This window comes from Lycium barbarum, chromosome 11, assembly GCF_019175385.1.
Source record: "Lycium barbarum isolate Lr01 chromosome 11, ASM1917538v2, whole genome shotgun sequence".
Classification (NCBI taxonomy): domain Eukaryota; kingdom Viridiplantae; phylum Streptophyta; class Magnoliopsida; order Solanales; family Solanaceae; genus Lycium; species Lycium barbarum.
The window spans coordinates 62983872-63003168 of NC_083347.1; positions in this window are offsets into that span (position 1 = coordinate 62983872).

Here is a 19297-nt window from a genome sequence, read left to right on the forward strand (position 1 = left end):
ATGGATGGCTTGACCGGCGTACAGTCAGAAACAAAGAATTGGTCTGTAAAACTCATCAGTCAGCTAGTCTTGGAGTCCGTTTGGTCGGTTCTGAAGATATTGAATTTTTTGTCCGAGAGGCTGCAGAATCATCGATTATGGAAAAGGTAAAACAGCGTCAGTTTGAGGAGTCTATTCTGGTATGGTAGGGAGACGACCTTTGATAAGGAAGAGATTCAGCTCGAAGTTGTACCAGATGAGTATTGTTATACCGAGGCAGATTATGTGTGCCCGACATCGCAAGGCCGTTGCCCAGTGCCCGAATTGCCAGCAGATTAAAAATTGAACACCAGAAGCCTGATGGACTATTCCAGGGAATGGAAATTCTGATTTGGAAGTGGGAGATAATTAATATGGATTCCATTACAGGATTGTCTCGCACTCCACGGAAGTATGATTCCATATGGATTATTGTGGAAAGGCTAACAAAAATCAGTCCACTTTCTTCCCGTCAGAAACACTTATTCAGCTGAGGATTATGCCAGACTATATGTATTAAAGGAATAGTGAGACTCCACGGAGTTCCTATATCTATTGTCACTGACAGAGGTACTCAGTTTATGACTAAATTCTGGAGATTTGTTTCAGGAAGGATTAGGGGCTCAGGTAAGTCCAAGCACAGTATTCCATCCTCAGAGTAACGGACAGGCCGAGCACACTATACAGACGCTAGAAGATATGTTGCGAGCCTGTATTATTGATTTCGGAGGTAGCCGAGACGCTCATCTGCCATTGATCGAGTTTGCTTATAATAACCGCTACCATTCTAGCTTAATATGAGGCTTTGTATGGCAGAAAATGCAGGTCACCCATCGGCTAGTTTGATATTGGCGAAACAGAATTAATAGGCCCAGATATGATCCAATAGGCAGTTGATAAGGTGAAACTTATCTGAGAGAGAGACAATTAGCAGCTTAGAGTCGACAGAAGTCATATTCTGATAAATGGCGTAGACCGTTGGAATCCCAGGTTAGTGATTGGGTATTTTTGAAGTATCGCCTATGAAAGGCATAATGCGATTCGGTAAAAAGAGTAAGTTCAATCCGCGATATATCTGACCTTATTAGATTGTTCGAAGAATTGAGAATGTCGTTTACGGGCTAGACCTACCATCTGATTTGGAAGCGGTGCATCTGGTACTTCATGTATCCATGCTCCGCAAATGTGTCGGTAATCCTCCCAGAATATTTCCACCAAAAGATATTCAAGTAACGGAAGAGTTGTCTGATGAAGAACAAACTGTAATTAGTCTGGAACGCCCGGTGAAGAGACCACGCACTAAAGATATACCCCCTATTAAGGTCTTGTGGCAAAACAGTAATGGGGAAGCAACGACCTTGGAAGTAGAGGACGGAATGAAAAAGAAGTGTCCTCACTTGTTTCTTATGCCCACCGGTAATCTAAATCCCTTACTTGATTATATTCAAAGACGAATGTGTATCAATTGTGCTGACTGTAAAAGAAACTCCCCCGAAGTATTTACGGACCCTATAAGACTAATCTAACATTCGAGGACGAATGTTCAAAAGGGGGGGAGGATGTTATATCCCGTATTTTCGCGTATTCGGGAAAATTCGAAATAATTTTGATTTGTAAGGAATAAGGTCATAATTGATTTTATTTAACTCATGAGTTGTTCATGAAAGAATATTAATGTGGAAGTGTTGAGGGAGGCCAAGGGCAAAATTGGAATTTTGGAAATTAGCTTAGGGAATTACAAAATGTGATCCATAAGTCTTTGGGCTAAAAAATGGATGAAAAATCTAGGCCCAAAATGAGAAGGGTGGCCGGCCACATGGCCAAGCCCACACAAAATTTTAAATAATTCCCATGTGTAAAATTAATTATAAGAAGTCATTATCCTTTAGAAGTTTCAAGAGAAACAAGTGAAGGAGAAAAACAAGAACAAGAGGAGCAACATGAAGGGCATATTCGGCCCTTGCTCTCCATTTTTACCCCTCAAAAATATTGATCCAAAAATTATTATCTTGTGGTATGTCCACTAAATTGAGGGTCCTCTACAACTTGGTGCAATTGTTTGGGAAGAAAGAGCACTTATTCCTTCAATATGACAACATGTTTGAGTGAAGAAGATTGGAGAAAAAGGTAAGAATTTATCCCAAGTTATTATGTTATGAAGGTTTGTTTGTGTTGTAGTGTATGGAAATGATTAAAATTCATGAAAATATGAAAGTTTGCAAAGTGGGTGTGCATATGTATGTGTGGCCGTGTGTGTGTATTAATGTACAAGTGTGATGAGTTGAAATTTATATTGTATTCTAGTTGTGTGTAGGATGGAATTCTTATTGAGAATGAAAGTGGAATGAATTTGGTTGAAGTTGGAAAAACGGAATGTGGCCGTGTGGTATTTGAAGTTTGGAAGGAGAATGAATTAATTTGGTTTAACATGTTAGTTGTGTTGTTGTGATGCTTGCAGTGTAAATAAAGATAAAATGATGTAAGTTTGCATTGAAATGGAATGTAGAAGTTTATGTCGTTTTAGTATGATTTTATGACATTATGGAAATGGAGTTGTTAAGGTGCAAATTATGATGATTGTCGATGAACTTGGGATATGAAAACATGTTATGAGTAAGTATGTTAAAAGATTAGAAGTTTTGAATGAATTACGACTTCGGTGGAGAGTTTGTATATTATGTATATCTCATGAATATTTTGTAGAAATGATATGAAATACTTCTAAATCGTATTGTAATGATCTTGAGTAGTGATGAATATGAAAATATTGAGCTTAGTTTGGAAGTGCGAAGTCGGAATGAAAGTTATCGTATTACGTCGGAAAGAAGGCTAGTTGTGCCATATTGTGTGTTTTGTAGTTATGGTTAATGTTGTTAGTGTTATTGTTGGGTTGTAGTTGATTATTTTGGCCGAGTTGAATTCTCGGGGATGCTATATGTATAGGGGAAATGCTGCCCAAATTTCTGTAGAAAAGTGTTGACTTTAGATTTAAGCCTAAAGCCTTATGGTTAACATTTGGTAAATGTGACCATTTGCAGATTTTGGACGAAACGGGAGGTGAATTTGGAAAGGCGTAAAGTGCGTAAAAGGTATGTAAAGCCACCCCGATTCTTCTTTTGGCATGTCCTAGATGTACTAGGATCGGATTCACGCCTCGGAGCATATTCTGCTCATCGGAATCCGCGTCTGAAATAGTCACATTTTCGTTCAATAGAATTGAACCCTTTTAGTATGCTTTAATGAAAAATTATGCAAAATTTCTCCAAATCACTTAGGAAGTTATGGAATGCCCTAGGACCTCTGTAGGTGACCCCATAAGCTTAATACATGTAATTTGAGCCCGCCGCTTTGGTTGTCCCGAGGTGGGCCCGCTATTTCCGATTTTACCCTTATGGTCCTTTGTAACTTGATGTCAAGCAATTTTTAAGGAAACGTCTTATCTACTTTTCCAACTACTAATGATGCTTATTCGGGGTACTATATTGAGTCTCTGTAAAGGTACGATATTTTGTATTGCTTTTAGTTCCACTATTCCCGCTTTGCTCTCTTATTGTACTATTGCCTTATTTTCGAACAATATAAAATGAAACGTTTTAACTATCCTTTTAACTACTAAGGAAAATTGTTTTAATGATTCCCTCGAGTCTGGTAAACTATTTTGGAATATGAGAATGACCCCAGAAGGATTATTCTTCCGTAACTCATTATGACATACGACATACACCTACTATGATTATGTCCGACTTCATTGATTTGATTTGTCATTTCGATATGCCTCATTGAGTCTCTGGAAATCTGTGATATTTTTTGTTGCATTTAGTCTCTCACTACTCCATTCGTGGATGCCCCAATGTTTCCCACACTGAGCCCGGGCCAGGATATGTTGTCAAGCGTATTCCACTGCATTGTTCGCCGTGCCTCGATGTGAGGGGGCAGGTATATATGTACATGGGTTTTGGAGTATGCTGTGCCATGTACACACATTCTGATATGATACGATCTGATATAGCCATCTTGGCAGGGGCCGGATATGATGTGATATATGTTTCTGTACACACTCCTCATGTTTTGAAAATATGCATTTGATACTTCGGATGTCACACTCACTTCTCTGTAAGTTCTGTTTCGGTTAAAATCTTGTTCCGCAATGGGACCAGGTACGACATATGTTTTCAACAAATACTATTTATGCTTTATGATCAGTATTTTGCTAATCTGGATATTCTGTCCATTTTCTGTACCTTCTGCTTTGATTATGACTTGGTTTATTACGTTCTGTGCTTTACATACTCAGTACATATTTCGTACTGACCCCCTTTCTTCGGGGGCTGCATTTTCATACCGCGCAGGTACAGAAGACAAATTTGCTGACCGCCTGCCAGGACATCTATTTTGCTATATTGGGAGCGCTCTTTGTTCAGGGCCGGTATATTGGTACAGTCTGCCGCTATATTATATATATGTATGCGATTCAGGGGTATGACGGGGCCCTGTCCCGTCTTATGATTCTGTTATGATCTATAGAGGTCTGTAGACATACTTGTGTGGGTTCTGTATATGTTTGGGTATGATATGATCTGTGACAGCCTCATCGGCTTCCATGTACGGTGTCGGTTCATTTATGGTTATTATTAACGCCAAGCGACGTCTATATTTGAAAATATTCTGTCGTTTGCTAATTTGGGTTATTGGGTACGTTTGAGTGTCCAGCACGGACACTAGTCGCAGCCTACGGAGTTGGGTCGTGACAAATTGTACCACTACCAACCTATCACAACAACCCAAAATATACAATGCCACACAAGGTCATAATAAAAAATAACAACAATGGCCTCACACGACCAATAATCATAAGGAATGAAACATTACACACCTGAGAATAATGGTGTCTATGTTTGGACTTCCTCTAGGAGTGGAAATAATTGCGGATATCTGGATCTCATATCTTCCTCAGCTTCCCAAGTCATTTCTTCAATATTCCTATTTCTCCAGAGAACTTTAACTAAAGCTACATCTTTATTCCTCACTCTTCGAACTTGTTTATCTAGTGTAGCAATGGGAAAGTCTTCATATGATAATTGCTCGGTGACCTGAACATCATCAACAGGTACGACTCTGGAAGGATCTCCAATACACTTACGAAGCATCGATACATGGAAGACCAGATGGACTGATTCCAAATCTGGAGGTAAATCTAATTCATAGGCCAATTGGCCCACTATTCGTACAGTCTTATAAGGTCCAATGTACCGAGGGATAAGCTTACCTTTCTTACCACATCTCATAATGCCTTTCAAAGGTGACACCTTCCAAAATGCCTAGTCATCAACCTAAAATTCTAAATTTCGTTGGCGATTATCCGCATAAGATTTCGGATGACTCTGAGCTGCCAAAAATTGATCTTGTATAAGCTTGACCTTCTTCACTGCTTGCTGGATCAAATCGGGCCCTACTAGCTTAGTTTCTCCCACTTCAAACCATCCGATAGGTGATCTACATGTCCGCCCATATAAAGCATCATGCGGGGCCATCTAGATACTGGAATGGTAACTATTATTATACGCTAACTCAATAAGCAGCAAATGACATGCCAACTACCTCTGAAGTCTAAAACACATGCCCGTAACATATCCTTGAGGGTCTGAATAGTACGCTCAGCTTGTCCATCTTTCTGGGGGCGAAATGCTGGGCTAAGACTCACCTGAGTCTTGAACCCTTCTGGAAAGACCTCTAGAAATTAGCTGTAAACTATGCTCCCCTGTCGGATATGATGGATACCGAAACACCATGGAGTCATACTATCTCTTTAATGTACAGCTTCGCATAATCCTCGACTAGGTAAGTAGTCCTGACAGGCAGCAAATGAGCTGATTTTGTAAGTCTATCAACAATCACCCATATGGAATCAAACTTATGCTAAGAACGAGGCAAGCCTGTAATGAAATCCATATTAATTGCCTCCCATTTTCATGTCGAAATTTCGATAGTGTTACACCCCGTAAGAGTCTGTGCTATTTTAATTAAGACAAGAAAAAAATGAGTTAAGAAAGTTCAAGGAAAGTTAATCGAGTTAGTAAGAATATCGTTATATATGTATGGTTGCCTTAAGTATCCCGAGGTGACATCGTAACCTAAAGGATTTGAAATCGCGTTATGAGCGTATATGAGGTAATGTGAGTGCCCTTTTAAAGTATTTGAGATTATTAGTAATGTTATAGAAGATGGATAAAAGATATGAATATATTTTTGCGATTGGAGTTTCGTCGAAGCTTCGTAAGTTCTCCAGTTACGTTTAAGGTTATTGTGATTCTCCGGACCCTTCGAGATGTGTATGGATTGTTATGTATGTATATGAATATGTATATGCATGTATAAGAGGTTACACGAGGGTCGGAAGAGGATTAGAAGTTAAACGAATCTGAACGAAATGAATCCGAACAACTTCAGAAAAATCTCGGACCAGATTTTTAGCCCATATTGTTGGAGGCATATCTCCTAGTATATGAGGAGTTTTAAGGTGTTTCAAAAGCCTAAAATTAAGTTCATCGAGTCTAGTTTCCAACGCAACAAACCTCTCGTCAAAATGATATTTGGATAAGGAAATATGGACGATGCAATTTGGGCTGGCAGGGCAGCAAGTTTGGACCCGACCCAAACACTAATGTTTTGGCCCATGAGGCCCATTAACGTTAATATATATGGAAAATTCACTTTAGGGCTGATCATTTTCAGATAAGATCTTCCAAGAACATTAGAGAGAGAGAGAGAGAAAACTTCAAGGCTAAGGAAGCCATTTTGATCAAAATCCGAGCTCCGAATCCCGAAGCTCATGAAGAGAAAAACGTTGTACGTTGCGTTGCCTTCAATTTGAGATAAATATTGGTCTTGGGGGATGAAATTTTCGTGGTGGAGCTTGTGATAAGGTATTTATAATATTCCTTTTATGTTATTAAAGTGTTTATTTAGAGTTTTAACGAATTAGAACGGAGAAAACAGCATTATAAACTCGTTTGTTGTTTTGTTGAAATTTATTGGTGAGGGGCTGTTTTAATTGAAATTGATGGACTGATTTGAATTAATATTTTGGTTGTTTTAATCATGGATTATGTGAGGAGAGTGAAGGAACTTAATGGTTATTAAGTTGTTGTAGGAAAACATACAACTTTGTTATGGTTTATGTAAAAATGGAAATGAAAGTATCAAGAGGCAAATTATGATTATTGTGGATGAATTTGGAAGATGGAAATGTATAATGAACTTGTATGTTGAAGGTTAGGAAAATTTGAAAAAGTAGTGGCTTAATGGAAAGTTTGAATGTTTGCATACCTTATGAATATTGTGTGAAAATGGTATGGATGCTTCCGACGTATGTTGTAATGATTTTGATGGATGATGAATATGAGAATAATAAGTTTGGGTTGGAAATGTAAGGTTGAAACGCAAAATGTTTCGTTATGTCGAAAGGATGGCTAGTGATGCCATATCGTATGTTTAATGCATATTGTTGTTATTGATGCTATTTCTGGGTTGTTGTGATGATGAATTGAGCCGAGCTAAGTCTCGGGGATGTCTTATATACAGAGGAAATGCTGCCGAAATTTCGGTAGGCAAGTCAGTGTTAAGTTGGATTATTGAAAAGTTTGAAACTAACAAATGGTAAACTTGACCATTTCTAGATTTTGGACGAAATTGAAGTCGACGCCAAGCGAGCGTAAGGCGCTATCGAGGTATGTGAAGCACTTCCCTTTGTTCCTAGGCATGTTCTGGATGTGATAGGCTCGGCCGCGAGCCTTAAGTACGACTCCGTTCCCCGGAATTCGAGACGGAAAACCGCTCCAATTCAACTGAAGCTATTTTCTTACAAATTGCCTTTAAAGTGAATTTTTGTACAAAACTTCCCTAAACGGAGTCGGAACACTTCCAAACGATTATGGATGACCTCATAAGGTCTATTAGCGATAATTTACATATGTTGCCTCGAGTTGGTCCGAGGCGGGCCCGCAAGGCCCGATATCTTCTGTAATACTTTAAATACTTTCGTTTTGTCTGATTTTCTCAGAAACCATCTGAACTATTATTTTGATCATGATACAACTATTTTTATGAAATTCTTACAAAATGATTTCTGAACATCTGAGAATCTGATTCTGATAATAATCTGTCGTGCCTTCCCAAATAGGATATAGGCGCGTACTATGCATACTATCCGTATACTCTGATTCTGACTTGCCGGTTGGCACCCTTTAGTCTGATTGAGTCCGTATGTGATTCTGTATGTATGTGGTTTCCCATGGATCTGTTCGTGGCTGTCTCAATGCATTCCTTCACTGCGTCCCGGGCCAGGTTCTGTTATCGTGCATATTTCTCTGCATTGTTCACCGCATCCCTCGGCGTACGGGCCGGGATATGTTATATCTGTATGATTTTGATATATTGATCTGTGTATGGGGATGGCGGCCAGGATGGCATCTGATATGATCTGATCTGATCTGATCTGATCTGATTCTGTCTGTCCACCGCGTCCCGTACTAAGAGGGCCGGGTTCTGTTACCGCGCCCCCAGACAGGGCCGGAATCTGTATGTCTGTATGCATGTGCCATCAGTATTTATATAAGCATATGCCTCTGTATGATTCTGTATGGTTCAATATGACTCTGCACTACTCTGCATGCATAATTCTGTCTGTCCGTCTGAATTACGACTATGTCTGTATGTCCGTATGGCTTCTGATTCTATATGTCCGTATGGATTCTGATTCTGTATGTCCGTATGGATTCTGATTCTGCTCGTCTGTCCGGATTATGATTCCGTCGGTTCGTCCGAACCATGATTCTGTTTATCTGTGTGGACCACGATTCTGTATGTCGGTCTGGATCATGACTCTGTCCGTCCGTCTGATGTATAGTTTTGTCCGTTATATTTCTGTGACTCCGGTTCGGACTATGATTGTATCTGTTATGTTTCTGCTTTACATACTCGGTACATTTTCGTACTGACCCCCGTTCTTCGGGGGCTGCGTTACATGCCCGCAGGTACAGGCGCACTCGGTGACACGCCGCCAGTCTAGGGCACAGGTTCTGCTATCTTGAAGAGCTCCTTTTGATTCGGAGCATGTACTTTGGTATATATATCTTCTGTTTTCCGTATGTTCTGTATGTATGGAAGTTCTGGGTATGGCGGGGCCCTGTCCCGTCATATGATTCTGTATGTCTGTAGAGGCCTGTAGATAGATGTGTGGGTTACGGGTTTCGTCTGTATGTTAGCCTTATCGGCTTATCTGTAAATGTCTGCATGTTCAGGTATATATATATATGTTTGCGCGCGTGCCGTATCTGTATCGGCCTACTTCTGTAATATCCGTTTGAAAAGAAAAATCTGTACGATACGAAATTCGGTCAGGTAGGTATGTACGGGTACCCAGCTAGGGTGCCAGTCGCGGCCCACGGGGTTGGGTCGTGACAGAAGTGATATCAGAGCGGTTAGTCCTCGGAAAGTCTACAGGCCGTGTCTAGTAGAGTCCTGTTTATCGATGTGTTGTGCACCACATCTATAAACAGGAAGCTACAGGGCATCTAGGATGTCACCCTTCTTTGAATCTTAGATCATGCGATAGAGCCAGCTGTAGGATATGAATTCCTTTCGACTAACTTTTAATTTCAGCCAAAGGACGGCATCAACAGAAGGCAATGGCTGATGATATTGGAGGCCGCACAGTACTCAGGTAAGCAATAATATGAAAGTTGTGTGTCGGAGAAGTTGTTTGAAGTGTGGTAGAAATATAAGGTTGAAGATTGAACAGAAAAGTGAACAGGAAGGAGCCTCCGATGTTGTTCGAGTTGGGCATGTGAGGTAAGCCTCGACATCTATATAATTTTATCTGTAATTGTTAGCCCCGTGTGGTTACGAGACGACATGATATGATGTATATATATGCGTATATGTGTTGGCCCTGTGAGGCATGGTTGGTATTTCTTGTGTACAGGTTTCGGATAGTAAGAAATACAGAGGAACCTCTGCCCAAATTGTTTTTCCAGAGATATGGAAGTAAATATATATAAAGTAAGTACAAACAGGTTCCGCGATACTTGTCGGAATTTAGTTTTATTCTGTCGGTGGTTGGAGAGCACCTTATGGTGATATTTTATCAGATTTCACCGACTATTTGGAGACGGAATTCGTGGGACGAAGTCTTAAATCTGTGGCCTGTCTGTAATTGTATGTATATGTGTATGAAAGTGAATATCGGAGATTCAGAAAGGCAATATGGTAATTGTGCAACTTAGCCGGGGGTGGGACCCGCTACATAAATTTTCCAAAAATTTGCTAAGACCTCGATTTGCCCTAAACTTATGTGACAAAGGTCCTGCAGGGCAATTGACGAAATTATATCAGCCCTAACACGTCCAAATGCATGAAAGTTTCGGGGTTAAGCGTGCTCAAGCCAGAGCAATTCTGCGATGGGTGACCCCCCTGGGAAGTAATGCAAAATTTTGCACAAGAGTAAGTATGATAGATATAAATGGAAATTTGAGGTAACCAAAAGGAAAATAGAATGTGTGGAGTAATTTAGTGCCCTTACAGGAGTTGCGCAGAACGAGGCGGACTAAATGGGCAAAAAGAAAAGGTGCAACACCGCTCGGGAAATTGAGCGGATTTGAATAACAGTCAGAAACGTTCGCCAGTAAGATACTAGTAAATATATCTGTATGTGTGTATGCGTGTGTATGATTTTCATTTGGTGCCCATATGGATCAAGAGCCGAGTCCCGGCAACTAAGGTTGTGACAGATGAAGAATAGTAGGAAAGGTGAAAAATAAGAAGTGTGAATAAGGGGAAATCTCAGAAAGAGTCGATAAGCGACACGCAAGACAATTTGTATGATAACTTGGAAAACAAGTTCACCAATAAGGAATTTTTTTTTTATAAATCACTGGAGCCTTAATAGGAGTGATCTGACTCTAATTCGGATTCTATCTGTTATACTTCTGCACTTCCGATTCTGATAAGGCTCTGCCTATTACGCCTCTGTACGTCTGATCTTGATCACGCGTCTGTCTCATACATCTCCGTATGTCTGATTTTAATTACGACTCTGTCTGATACATTTCTGTCTGTCTGACTTTGATCACGACTCTGTATGATACATTTCTGTACGTCTGATTCTGATTTCGAATCTGTCTGATACCTCTCTGTACGTCTGACTCCGATCTCAGATTTGTCTGACATACTTCCGTACCTCTGATTTTGACTGTGAATCCGTCCGCCATAGTTTAATACGTCTGCCTCCGATTACGAATCCGTCCGATATGCTTCTACGCGTCCGGTCCTAGTTCTGAATCTGTTTGGTATGAGGTGTCTGGTATGAAGTGGGATTACGATAATGTGGTAAGAAACTCAGAAGTGTACCAAGAAGTGACGATTACTTATAATGTCTGAAAAGCATTCGTCTGCTACGCGAATATAGTTTATGGTCCGATAATTATGTGGGGTATGAGAAAATATATTATGAAGGCGTTTGAATCAGTGATGTGAAGAATTACCCCATCATGCTGGTAAAGAAGCCATGTCGGAAAGTCCACGAAGGACGACTATGAAAGGAACCCTCCCGAAATGGAATGACGCCCCATGAGGTCAATTTAACATTCGAGGACGAATGTTTTAAAGGGGGGGGGGGGGGAGGATGTTACACCCCGTAAGAGTCTGTGCTATTTTAATTAAGACAAGAAAAAAATGAGTTAAGAAAGTTCAAGGAAAGTTAATCGAGTTAGTAAGAATATCGTTATATATGTATGGTTGCCTTAAGTATCCCGAGGTGACATCGTAACCTAAAGGATTTGAAATCGCGTTATGAGCGTATATGAGGTAATGTGAGTGCCCTTTTAAAGTATTTGAGATTATTAGTAATGTTATAGAAGATGGATAAAAGATATGAATATATTTTTGCGATTGGAGTTTCGTCGAAGCTTCGTAAGTTCTCCAGTTACGTTTAAGGTTATTGTGATTCTCCGGACCCTTCGAGATGTGTATAGATTGTTATGTATGTATATGACTATGTATATGCATGTATAAGAGGTTACACGAGGGTCGGAAGAGGATTAGAAGTTAAACGAATCTGAACGAAATGAATCCGAACAACTTCAGAAAAATCTCGGACCAGATTTTTAGCCCATATTGTTGGAGGCATATCTCCTAGTATATGAGGAGTTTTAAGGTGTTTCAAAAGCCTAAAATTAAGTTCATCGAGTCTAGTTTCCAACACAACAAACCTCTCGTCAAAATGATATTTGGATAAGGAAATATGGACGATGCAATTTGGGCTGGCAGGGCAGCAAGTTTGGACCCGACCCAAACACTAATGTTTTGGCCCATGAGGCCCATTAACGTTAATATATATGGCAAATTCACTTTAGGGCTGATCATTTTCAGATAAGATCTTCCAAGAACATTAGAGAGAGAGAGAGAAAACTTCAAGGCTAAGGAAGCCATTTTGATCAAAATCCGAGCTCCGAATCCCGAAGCTCATGAAGAGAAAAACGTTGTACGTTGCGTTGCCTTCAATTTGAGATAAATATTGGTCTTGGGGGATGACATTTTCGTGGTGGAGCTTCTGATAAGGTATTTATAATATTCCTTTTATGTTATTAAAGTGTTTATTTAGAGTTTTAACGAATTAGAACGGAGAAAACAGCATTATAAACTCGTTTGTTGTTTTGTTGAAATTTATTGGTGAGGGGCTGTTTTAATTGAAATTGATGGACTGATTTGAATTAATATTTTGGTTGTTTTAATCATGGATTATGTGAGGAGAGTGAAGGAACTTAATGGTTATTAAGTTGTTGTAGGAAAACATACAACTTTGTTATGGTTTATGTAAAAATGGAAATGAAAGTATCAAGAGGCAAATTATGATTATTGTGGATGAATTTGGAAGATGGAAATGTATAATGAACTTGTATGTTGAAGGTTAGGAAAAATTGGAAAAGTAGTGGCTTAATGGAAAGTTTGAATGTTTGCATACCTTATGAATATTGTGTGAAAATGGTATGGATGCTTCCGACGTATGTTGTAATGATTTTGATGGATGATGAATATGAGAATAATAAGTTTGGGTTGGAAATGTAAGGTTGAAACGCAAAATGTTTCGTTATGTCGAAAGGATGGCTAGTGATGCCATATCGTATGTTTAATGCATATTGTTGTTATTGATGCTATTTCTGGGTTGTTGTGATGATGAATTGAGCCGAGCTAAGTCTCGGGGATGTCTTATATACAGAGGAAATGCTGCCGAAATTTCGGTAGGCAAGTCAGTGTTAAGTTGGATTATTGAAAAGTTTGAAACTAACAAATGGTAAACTTGACCATTTCTAGATTTTGGACGAAATTGAAGTCGACGCCAAGCGAGCGTAAGGCGCTATCGAGGTATGTGAAGCACTTCCCTTTGTTCCTAGGCATGTTCTGGATGTGATAGGCTCGGCCGCGAGCCTTAAGTACGACTCCGTTCCCCGGAATTCGAGACGGAAAACCGCTCCAATTCAACTGAAGCTATTTTCTTACAAATTGCCTTTAAAGTGAATTTTTGTACAAAACTTCCCTAAACGGAGTCGGAACACTTCCAAACGATTATGGATGACCTCATAAGGTCTATTAGCGATAATTTACATATGTTGCCTCGAGTTGGTCCGAGGCGGGCCCGCAAGGCCCGATATCTTCTGTAATACTTTAAATACTTCCGTTTTGTCTGATTTTCTCAGAAACCATCTGAACTATTATTTTGATCATGATACAACTATTTTTATGAAATTCTTACAAAATGATTTCTGAACATCTGAGAATCTGATTCTGATAATAATCTGTCGTGCCTTCCCAAATAGGATATAGGCGCGTACTATGCATACTATCCGTATACTCTGATTCTGACTTGCCGGTTGGCACCCTTTAGTCTGATTGAGTCCGTATGTGATTCTGTATGTATGTGGTTTCCCATGGATCTGTTCGTGGCTGTCTCAATGCATTCCTTCACTGCGTCCCGGGCCAGGTTCTGTTATCGTGCATATTTCTCTGCATTGTTCACCGCGTCCCTCGGCGTACGGGCCGGGATATGTTATATCTGTATGATTTTGATATATTGATCTGTGTATGGGGATGGCGGCCAGGATGGCATCTGATATGATCTGATCTGATCTGATCTGATCTGATTCTGTCTGTCCACCGCGTCCCGTACTAAGAGGGCCGGGTTCTGTTACCGCGCCCCCAGACAGGGCCGGAATCTGTATGTCTGTATGCATGTGCCATCAGTATTTATATAAGCACATGCCTCTGTATGATTCTGTATGGTTCAATATGACTCTGCACTACTCTGCATGCATAATTCTGTCTGTCCGTCTGAATTACGACTATGTCTGTATGTCCGTATGGCTTCTGATTCTATATGTCCGTATGGATTCTGATTCTGTATGTCCGTATGGATTCTGATTCTGCTCGTCTGTCCGGATTATGATTCCGTCGGTTCGTCCGAACCATGATTCTGTTTATCTGTGTGGACCACGATTCTGTATGTCGGTCTGGATCATGACTCTGTCCGTCCGTCTGATGTATAGTTTTGTCCGTTATATTTCTGTGACTCCGGTTCGGACTATGATTGTATCTGTTATGTTTCTGCTTTACATACTCGGTACATTTTCGTACTGACCCCCGTTCTTCGGGGGCTGCGTTACATGCCCGCAGGTACAGGCGCACTCGGTGACACGCCGCCAGTCTAGGGCACAGGTTCTGCTATCTTGAAGAGCTCCTTTTGATTCGGAGCATGTACTTTGGTATATATATCTTCTGTTTTCCGTATGTTCTGTATGTATGGAAGTTCTGGGTATGGCGGGGCCCTGTCCCGTCATATGATTCTGTATGTCTGTAGAGGCCTGTAGATAGATGTGTGGGTTACGGGTTTCGTCTGTATGTTAGCCTTATCGGCTTATCTGTAAATGTCTGCATGTTCAGGTATATATATATATGTTTGCGCGCGTGCCGTATCTGTATCGGCCTACTTCTGTAATATCCGTTTGAAAAGAAAAATCTGTACGATACAAAATTCGGTCAGGTAGGTATGTACGGGTACCCAGCTAGGGTGCCAGTCGCGGCCCACGGGGTTGGGTCGTGACAGATAGCTTGCAATAACCCATCGGGCTTCTGATGTTCAATGTTCACCAGCTGACAACTTGGACATTGGGCTACAAACTTTGCTACGTCTTTCTTTATTCCATCCCACCAATAGACTTCCTTAATACCATGATACTTCTTCGTCATCCCTGGAAGTATAGAATAACGGGAGCAATGAGTCTCCCCCATAATCTGACGGTATAATCCTGCAACATCAGGAAAACATAGTCTGCCTCGATATTTGAGAACTCCGTCTATAGAAATCTCGAATGGTGACTTTTTCTTCTGTGGAGATGTATCTCTGTAATGAACTAACATGCGATCCTCGTACTGCCGCTCCTTCACCTCAGCTACTAAAGGTGAGACTACCGCATCCTGAATAGTAACTTCTGTACTGCTCGAGTCCGATAATCGAACTCCTAGGCTAGCTAACCAGTGAAGCTCACAAACTAACACCCTTTTCTCTAGCTGAACATCACATAAGCTACCCATGGATCTACGGCTAAGGGCATCGGCTACTACGTTCGCCTTTCTAGGATGATACAAGATACTAACATCATAATCTTTCAATAGCTCCAACCATTGTCTTTGCCGCAAATTCAACTCCTTCTGATTGAAAATATGCTGGAGACTCTTACAGTCTGTATAAATATCCACATGAAGACCATACAAGTAATACCTCCACATCTTCAATGCATGAATCACCGCGGCTAACTCTAGATCATGTGTTGGATAATTCTTCTCATGCTTCCTCAGCTGCCTTGAAGCATAAGCTATAACTCTACCATGCTGCATTAACACACAACCTAGCTCAACGCTTGAAGTATCACAATAAATAACATAGCCTTCTGATCCCTTCGGAAGTGTCAGAACCGGGGATGAAGTCAATATGTTCTTCAACTCCTAGAAACAATGCTCACAAGCATCCATCCTCTAGAAATTAGCTAATGAAAGAAAAACCTTCTACGAATCTTCTACGAAAGAAAAACCTTCTACGAATCTTCTGTAATATCCTACCAAACCCAAAAAACTACGAACCTCCGTGGGTGTTGTAGGTCTCTGCCAAGTCTTCACAGCTTCGATCTTCTGTGTATCCACTCGAATACCATCAGCTGAAATAATGTACCCTAAAAAAGTAACATAATTCAACCAGAACTCGCATTTAGAAAACTTTGCATGCAGCTTTCGGGCCTGAAGAACTTTAAGGACAGCGCGTAAATGATCTGCATGCTCTACCTCTGATCGAGAGTATACCAGAATATCGTTGATAAGCACAATCACAAATAGATCTAAGAAGGGCCTGAATACGCTGTTCATTAAATCCATGAATACCGCCAGTGCATTAGTCAACCCAAACGACATTACACGAAACTCAAAGTGACCGTATCTGGTTCTGAAAGCTTTCTTCGAGATATGTTTCTCTCCAGCCCTCCCCTACTGATACCTTGATGTTAAATCTATCTTTGAGAACCATTTAGCACCCTACAACTGATCAAATAAATCATCAACCCTCAGAAGTGGATATTTGTTCTTTATTTTCACCTTATTCAGCTGCCAGTAGTTGATACACATCCGTAATGAGCTATCTTTTTTTTTTTACAAACAACACAAATGCTCCCCAAGGTGACTAACTAGGCCTGATAAAGCCTTTCTGAAGAAAATCCTTCAGTTGCTCCTTCAACTCCCTTAATTCAACAGGTGCCATTCTATAAAGAGGAATTGATATTGGCTTAATATCTGGTAATACGTCAATTGAAAAATCAATCTCCTGCTCTGGTGGAAGACCTGGAAGTCATATGGAAATACATCCGGAAACTCATTTACTACTGGGACAGACTGAAGAGTTAGTGGATTTTCTTCTGTATCCTGAACCTGGACTAGAGGATAGATACAACCCTTGGCAATCATCTTCATTGCCTTGAGATAGGAAATAAACCTACCTTTCGGCGATGCTCCTTCCACTCCAGAACTGGCTCTCCTGGGAACTGAAATCGAACCATATTCGTTCTATAATCAACATTAACATAGCAAAGAAGCCAACCAATCCATACCCATGATCACGTTCAAATCTATCATATCTAACTCAATCAAATCTGCCATAGTATGACGATCATAGACTACAACCACACAATTTCTATATACCCATCTAGCTATTACTAGATCACCAACGGGTGTAAACACCTCAAAAGGTTTGATCGACTCGGGTTTCACGCCAAATTGACCAACAACAAAAGCAGTAACATACGATAATGTAGAACCCGAATCAATCAAAGCATATATATCATGAGACGATACTAATAGTATACCTGTAACCATATCAGGCGGAGACTCAAGATCCTGTAGACCCGCCAGTGCATAAATGCGGTTCTGAGGACTGCTCGAGCTGGGCGCTCCCCCTTTATATCTACCATATCCTGTTGACATCTGAGAGCTTTTCCTCGGAGGGCCTACAGAAGATGACGAACCAGCTGCTGATCCGATAGGCTGAGCTACACCTCTACCACCCCTCGATGGGCACTCACGCATAATATGGCCTAGCTGACCGCAGGCATAACAAACATCATAACCTAAATGGCACTGTCCAGAATGTAGCTTACCACACCGAGTACATCATGGTAAAGGTGGCCTCATCTGGCCTGAATCGCCTCTATACTGAGAACCTAAAGCTCTGGAACTCTAACCTAGTCCTGAATAAACAGATCGATCAAATCTCTGGCCTGCAAATCGCGAAGGTGCACTAGCCGCTGAATAGCCTGAGTGTCTAGAATATTGCTGCCTCTGGTCCCCTCTAAACTCACTAACAGCACCGGAAGATCTATCACTCTTACTATAACCCCTATTATGTTCACGCTCGACCCTCCGCTGCTGTGACGCTCCTCAAGATTTTGAGCGTGCGCCAAAATGCGGGAAATATCTATACCTATCTGAAGCGAGGCCGTGAAGCAGTCATCAATTAAATAGTGTCCCAATCCACTCATAAATCAATAAACACAGTCTCCCATATCAGCTAGCATAGCTGGAGCATACCTAGCCAATGAATTAAAATGAATGCTATACTCCCGAGCAATCATGTTCCCCCGTATAAGGTTTAAGAACCTGTCAATTCTGGCCTGTCGAATCTCTGGCGACAAATAATGTTGAAGGAAGGCATCTACGAACTTCAGCCACACTTGTGGAGGTGCATTAATCCCTCAGGACAACACCCAAGCCTCGTACCAATAAATGAAAACATCCTGCAATTTATAGGTAGCTAACTCCACAGACTCAGTGTCTGAAGTATGCATCACCCGCAATGTCCTCAGCATTCCATCTATAAAATTCTGCGGGTCCTCATCTGGTTTCGACCCAAAGAATTCTGGAGGGTCTAAATTAATAAAATCTCAAACTCTGGCACCATGACCCGTACCCTGTCGATGGGCCTGAGTGGCTACTAACTGGTTCAACAACTAAATGGCCTCTCTCATCTCCTGGCCTGAGGTATCTGGTAGAGGAACTGCGGGTGTTGGAGCTGGAGCTTCTCTATGCTCCTCTAGGGCGAGCGGAGTATGAGAGGACCGATATGAAGCCTCATTCTGGGACTCCCTCTCTTCAACCTCTACTGGTAGTACCCGTCCATTTCTCCTATCAGCCACTGACTTTCCCTTCTGGACCGCTGAAGCTTTCCTCTTCACAGGCATCGTTGAAATCATAACACACGGTCAGGAAAAGGGATTCCTTATAACGTGGCTCTATCGTACGATCTAAGATGACAAAGAAAGGTCATTCTTCTTAAATGTCCTGCAGCCTTCTATTTATAAGTGTGGTGCACTGCACACCCCTAAATGGAACTCTACTAGACATGGATCGTAGACAGCCCGACGAACTTCTTTGATACCACTTTTGTCATGATCCAACCGGAGGGCCATGACGAGCACCCAGAGCTAACCTACCAAACACCTCATGTTATACATCTCATAATCATATCTAAGTAGGCCATAAAGATAACTCATAAATGTCATAATCTGTAAGGGACATGAGTCTAAGAGATACATGCACATATGTTCGCCATCAAACTATGCCCATATATACAAACTAACAAGGCTGCCAAAACGGTATAACAAAAAATGGACCGAGAAGGTCACAAGACATC